The sequence below is a fragment of the Micropterus dolomieu genome, linkage group LG06 (assembly GCF_021292245.1).
Source record: "Micropterus dolomieu isolate WLL.071019.BEF.003 ecotype Adirondacks linkage group LG06, ASM2129224v1, whole genome shotgun sequence".
Taxonomy (NCBI): domain Eukaryota; kingdom Metazoa; phylum Chordata; class Actinopteri; order Centrarchiformes; family Centrarchidae; genus Micropterus; species Micropterus dolomieu.
The window spans coordinates 19,306,812-19,314,107 of NC_060155.1; the positions used below are offsets into that span (position 1 = coordinate 19,306,812).

Below are 7,296 nucleotides of genomic sequence, written 5' to 3' on the forward strand. Positions count from 1 at the left end.
GCATTGTGGTGATGTGGATAATTCCATAGTGAGTGACGTTGTAAATGTAGTTTCACAAACTAATGTCCTGCTGAAATTCACCTCTGCAGGAGGATCCTTATCAACAGCTAGCAGGAGAGCGTCTTATATACAGCAAGAATTTCCTCTCGTTATGCCAGTAGAGTTTTGTCTTGACAGAGATAGTTCTGTTGTATATGTCCCCACACTGAAAATGTTGCAGGCTTTGTTAAGCAATAAGGATATTTTGGATAAGGTTACTAATCCACTGGGAACATCCAAGAAAAAACACAAACTATGTGCAGTATATTGGGTACTTGCTAATCTTGACTCCAAATATCGGTCAGCTCTTCACTCTATACAACTTGCACTTTTATGTAAGGTCAAGACTGTAAAAGAACATGGCTATGCAGAAGTTCTTCCTCCTCTCATTCAGGATCTTGTTACTCTTGAGGAACACGGCGTGTATGTTGAACAGCTAGCAGAAAGTGTTAAAGGTATTGTATGTAGCAGCGGACAAGTTAGGGGCTCACACTTTGGCAGGATTCCAGGAGAGTTTTGCAGCAGATCTCTTTTGTGTAAGCAAGATGACATACAGGATAAGGAGGTCAGATCAAGTCTACACCAGCCAAGGACAAGAGAGGACCATGACCGACATGTGCAAGAGGTTATACATGACCATAATATGGCCAGACATCATGGTGTAAAAAGAGGGTGTTCACTGAATGAAAACTTGAAACACTTTCATGTTGTGGATGGTTTTCCACCTGACATTCTGCATGACTTTTTAGAGGGTATAATACCAGCAGAAATGTCACTGTGTCTTCAGGATTTGATGAACAAGAAGTATGTTTCTTTGGACTCTTTGAATAAGGCTATTAGGCAGTTTCCTTACACATTCTCAGATAAAGCTGACCAACCACAGATCATTCCGAAAACCTTAATCTCTAAGAAAACCACGAAAACTGGGCTCTGCTGAGGCTGCTTCCATTGATGATAGGCCATAATATCCCAGAAGGAGACCAAGCATGGGAGATACTGATGCTTCTAAAAGATATATTAGAAATAGTAATGTCATCACACTTTACTGAAGAGTTAATCCACTTTCTGGATTGCAAAATCTCAGAACATAGAGAGTTACTGCAGCAAACCTTTCCGGCCTTCAAACTCTGTCCTAAAAAATCATTTTATTAAACATTACCCTCAAATTATAAAAACCTTTGGACCACTAGTCGATGTGTGGACAATGCGTTTTGAAGGGAAGCACACATTTTTCAAAAAGGTAGTGCATGACACTCCTAATTTCAAGAATGTTGCACACACCTTGGCTGTAAGACACCAGAAGATGATGGCCTGCATCAGTCTTTAAGCCTTCTGTGGAGATTGATAAAGTGAGGTCAGTTATGATCACATCTTTCCCTGAAAATGTTCAGCACTCACTACATCAGCGAAACGCCAAGCAAAGTACAGTACTGGTTGCATCTTCTGCTTGTGTTCACGGTGTAAAGTACAGTGCAGATATGATCATTTCAGTTGGATGTTGCTCAGGTCTCCCAGAGTTCCAGCAAATAACACATATTGTTGTTATCAACACAGAAATCCTGCTAGTCTGCAGGCTTTTTACCTCATGGTATGTTGAACATTTACGTGCTTATGAGTTGTGCTGCTGTGGGGGAGGGTCTCTCACAGTCAGCCATCTGTCCAAACTGAATGATGTTTTCCCCTTATCTTCCTATAGGGTGAAAGGCAACGTGTATGTGACACTAAAGCATTACATATTATTCTGAATGACATTATGTGGAATGGGTACTAAAGTGATCTTCACTCTGTCTAGGACCATGGGAAGCTATAAACTAAGAATCATCATAAATGAGGAGGACATACGGAAAGTGTCACTGGATGGAAAACCAGAAACGGTGAAGAGCTGAAGATAAAAGTCAAAGAAAAATGCAAGCTGCAGGATGACTTCAGTCTAATGTATGAAGACCCTGACTTTGGTTATTCCCTCTGCAACCTTGATGACATAGGATACTTGCCAGCTACAAAAGCAACTGTGAAGGTCATTCCATTGGTGACACTGACCCTGGTGCCTGATTCCACCACCAGCATTTCTGATGCCTCAAATGTCTCAGATGATACAGAGATTCTGTCGTCATCATCAGCTCATCATCCTCAGTAAGACAAGAGCAATGGCCAGAGTTTTTTGACATTCCAAACTTCTTAGTCGATGTGGAATTCAGACTGAGACAGGCTAATCTTCAGTTTTTACAAGACCGAACTTACCTGAATGTACCAAGAGACATGAAGCGTGGTATTTTGGAGAAGCTTGCTGAAGCAATCTACAAATTTGATGCCTATCCAAATGAAGAACGATGCCATTCTGTAGCACTGGCGCTCATAAGCAAACATCCCTGCCTGAGGGAACCAGGCTCGCCAGATGGGTGCTCTGGCTGGAAGAATAGCTTGACATACAAAATGGGGAACTATCGCACTAAACTGAGAAAAGCTGGATGTGCCGAGGTTGCTATAAATCGGGGGAAAAAAGGCGCCCTGGAAATGGAATCAAAAGGTCTCAAAAGACCAAAAAGGTTTGAGGTCAATTACTTACCAGACCTCCCTGAGGGGCAGAATGAAGATAGACTAGAGGCTGAAAGAAAGCTCCTGGTTGAAGAAATGAAAAAACGGAACCCCAGTGGAACTGTTATTGTATCTAAGATGGACCAGACCTTCCCTCTGCGGAGATGGGAGATTGTGGAGGCTGAACCTCCAGTGAAAACCCTGAAGGAACGCTGGCCAGCTCTTTTTACAGAGAGACAAGTATGTACAGATATTGATATGCTTTTTTGTTTTTTCCTATGAATGATGAAGTGTGCATTTAGGTTTTAGGACTGGTAACAAAAGGTTTTCCAAAATTTACACACAGTTTACTCACAAATTTTTTCCCGTGTCTTGTAGGTGTTTGCTGAGTTCAAGAGGATAGCTACAACATCCTGGAGAATGACTTTTTTGGTGCTGTTGATCGCTATACACCACGCTTTGTCACAATCTTCAAGTCCAAGAAAGGAAGTGTTGGAGAGAAACTGGCTGAAATTGTGCAGCAAATTGATTCAAGGGTCAGTCGACTACAGACTTGTTAAGATTTTGCTGTGGATTAGATCAAATACCTACTCCAATCGGCAACTGTTCTCTGCACTGTTAAGCGTACATGGTGACACCTTTTCATATACACTTTTAAAACTGGGTTTGTATTGTAACTTTTGAATGTTGCGTAATCTTGAAATTTATTTGTTCTATCCAATTCTAGAAACCAGATGTGACAGCAGTGCGTACCCTTGTTCTCCAAGGCATCCTGTTCTACTTGGTGATGATCCCAGTAACTTCTACAACACCTACTTTGTAAGTTCTCACATCTTAAAGGAGCACATACTGCATATCACAAAGATGGGCAGCATGCTGTGTCAGTTCAATGTATGCAAGCAGGGTGATGCTACTAGCCTAGCTCCTGTGAAATCAGAGAAATAGAGCTTTTGCATATTTAAGATTCAGTCGAGATAAAAAAACAACACAAATCCCCTAAACAAAAGATGAAGCAGCCATTCAACTAACTCCTTTTGCAGTCCATGTCACAGTCTTACACTGCTGAGTGCAACAATGCTAAGCCCACTTGCTCACATTAAGACAGACATCAGAGCTTAATTTTATTCATGTTCTTAAGCTGGGTGTAGGACAGATCACTTGATGACAATTGACAATGCCTATCAACATTTACCTGTTGTAATGTTGTTTTTCTCTGGTTGTATACAGGATTCTGACAGTGATGAGGCCTGGGCCCAGGTATCTGTTGGGTTGCTGATTGTCATTAGTGAAGATGCGCCTCTCTCTCCAAATCATCTCCATCTTGACCCAGCGTCTACCGCTATCATTCTTGAAGGAGCTATTGTAATAGACAATCTCCTGAACCTACCTCCAGCACTTTGCCTCTTGTTTGGGCTGTCCTATGCGCTACACATGGACTACCCTAAAGCCATGAAAAACACATTCAACTTCATTCAACGAGTGATGCTTGGCCTGGGAGAAAACAAACTCCCACCCAAACTTCAAACTCTTAATAATCTCCTGTTGAGTTAGAATGGTAAAAATCAAGAGGGACGTTTGGCATACAATCCCATTTGTTTATGAAAGTGGATGCAGTTGCTTTTAATTGTAAACTAAATTAAGGCACTCCTTTCATATTGTTTTATATCAGCCACTGGGTTCATCAGCAAGTTACATTTAGAGGCTGCAGGTGTATGGTCATTCATACATGTGTGAGATCTGTTGTCATTTTTGTACACTAACTGGAAGTCACTTGTACTTGTCAGCTGTTGATTCTTTACCAAGATTGGTCTTTGAACTTTATTGTTATTACAAAAGTAAAGCAGTTGTTCAGGATTATGTTGAATTAAAGGTCAGGGTCTGTCTTTTTATGCAGCCAAATACATTGGCAGCCAATTATTACTGAAAGATTATTGAAGAACAATTTTGGTACCAATATATATGTGCAGATAGGCAAACATTTAGTCCAACAGAATCCGTTATTCACACCCTTTCACTCTGTACATTTGAAGAATATTTTTATTTGTATATTTTATGGCAGTGTAATAAGCGTGTGTGCGCGTTCTGGTTCTATGAGAAGACATATTCTGGGGTTGGCGTTAATACCTTGACATTGATCATTTTAGTCTGAATGTTGTCTTCAAGTGGTACTGGCCACTTATAGTAATGACTTACATTTTAATCTGCTTGAAACCAATTAGTATTTCTATCAGCTGTCTAAGGTGCAGATTCGACTGTGTTTTCCCAATAAACATCTCTGTACCTTATACACTCGTAAAATCAAGTATATTTCTCAGAAATTCATACTCCTATAAATAATCCAGTTATAAAAAGTTAGCAATAATATTACTCAAAATCTGGAAATACTGTGACAAAATTTTAGTGATTGAAATAACAAGGTTTATCTGGACCAAGCACACTATAATAATTTTTAAGATGATAAAATACAATCAGAATAAAATTACAAATGTCAAGGTAATGCATACTTTATACCAGATTCAAAAGGTTTTAAGACTTTGATTTTAACATCGGAAACTAAATACCAATGGTTAAAGTTCACAGAATAAATACATTTCAACTATAATGTAGTTGTGTGTTAAATATTTCTATTTTATGATACTTTATACTTATTCTCTGGTGTGTGACAAGTGTACAGTGAGTTTGCAGAACATATAGGTGAGCATATGGTGTTTGAGATTGTATCTCAATGTCATTTGATTACTGTAAATGGAATAAGGTAAAATGAAAGTTTGAAGTACTTAATTTACACAAGTAAGAGTTACTTGGTCTTTTTAAGGCAATCGGTTTGCATGGTTTTAACAAGTAAATCAGAATCGCTCTTCAATTAACTAAAAACAAGATATTCTAAGTTGCAGGAATTGTCACATTAGTTAGCCCAACTTGAATAATTGTGTTTAGAGTACACACAAAGTAAACTTCACATGGCACTACTTAGTTGTTTGAATAGTTATCCTGAGTAGTCCATACTAAGTCAGGAGTACATCTAAAGTAAATTGTCAAGTACACCACACACATTTTTTTTTTGTTACTTAAACTCAAGAGTAAGTTTACTATACTAAACAAGGATTTGTTAATACAACACGCAATACCTATTCAACTGTACTTAGTTTTTTAAGTGCAATCGGTTTGCAATCTTTTTTTAAGTAAGGTTAACTAATCGGATTTTACAGTGTGCTTAGACTCGGAGCAACAACATCGGCGGGTTTCAGAGTTAAAACGGTGAAAAAAAAAAGTTTCAATCATTATCATCCCAGAGCACCATCGCCCCCAGTACAGGGGGTGTCTGCTTTCAAAAGGTTAAGGTGCTTTATAAGGCTGTTTGGTCTACCCTGGTCACTTTTGCAAAGAAAACACTTCATTGTTTGATCTCACCAGATGCCAACGCACAATTCTTGCTCGCAACTCTGCAACTCTGGGAGTTTCCTTTGTTTTCCCAACGTCAGTGTTATAAATGGACGTTTGCAGGAAAGTGAAAAGGTTGGTCAGGGGATAACTGTATTATGTACCAAAGACATAATGGGCCACTGAACCGGTCGCGTTACATGGAAGTGCATGCTTGTCAATCACGATGGAGAAGGTGTGAATGCAGCTTCTTGTGGGTCCCTGAGCGAGAAGGTAGGGCTGCCTGCTTTGAGTGATGTTGTCTAGATGCTGCTGTACACTGGTTCCAGCCTACAACACACACACAACAGCAGTATTTAGTGACCAATCTCTGACAGTAGATCAGATCATCTCAAACTGCATGAAAATTAGTTAATGGAAAGTATATTTTAAACAGCTGTTTAGCATACTTTTAGGAATCTGACGAGGTGATCTACAGCTTGAGATGCAGACATCTTTCCGGGCCTCTTTCGTCCTTGCGCAGATGGGGGTAGCAGATGTAGCAGCAGCAAGATGGCAGACATGTCACTGTCCTAGCCTACAGACCACAAACATCAGGTTAACATAATTAAATTGGCACAATTACCTTTATAACCAACAACAGAAATAAAAAAAAACAGTTCCAGTCATACCATTTTCAACTTCAGAAGCTGACTCAGCATTGTGCGTTAAATCCAAGAGCTCTGTGGTGGGCACTAGTCCATGGCTTTCCTTTATAACTTTTAGCTTTGAGATTGGTGGGCCACCTTTCCAAGAATTTGTTGGAAGTGACCTTGCCAAATAGGAGCCTGAAATCTTGTTCTATCTGTAATGCAAAAATGCAGTGCACAGAAAGGAGTGATAAGTGACACTGCATGCTGCATGGGCTATTTCAGTGATTCAACTAATGAAGAGGTCTTACCAGTCCTGGTGTGTCCAGAAACCGCAGGAAGACTGAGAAGACATCTGCTGCTTTCTTTTCATCGTTGACCATTGAATGACGATAAATGAAGGTAGCTTTCATCTTCTCACGGACAGTGTCTTCATCAGCAGAGTGTCTCAAAATTGCAATAGCTGCTTCCACATCCTCATCAGATAACACTTTGTCAGCGGTGAAGGGTCTGGGTTGACTATGGCCTGGCCCACCATCTTAAGACATAACACAATGTTATTGACTCCTGCCTACACATTTCAACAAAATTGTATGCAACTGATAAGTAAACTTACTTTTGGAAGATTTGCTAATTGAGGCACCTCTTTCTTCTGTAGTTTTTCTTTCAATGGTCCTCAACCGCCATGCAAGGTATCCCGAACCACTCTTTG

The 7,296-nt window shown here is 39.8% G+C and overlaps 1 long non-coding RNA gene across 1 annotated transcript; it reads left to right on the top strand.

Annotated features, from left to right (window-relative positions):
• The first annotated feature begins 2,685 nt into the window (after positions 1-2,685).
• Positions 2,686-4,252, top strand: LOC123973043. The gene is made up of 4 exons (XR_006825522.1): positions 2,686-2,814; positions 2,953-3,110; positions 3,302-3,393; positions 3,802-4,252. It is a non-coding gene; the product is annotated as an uncharacterized LOC123973043 (long non-coding RNA).
• The last annotated feature ends 3,044 nt before the right edge of the window (positions 4,253-7,296 follow it).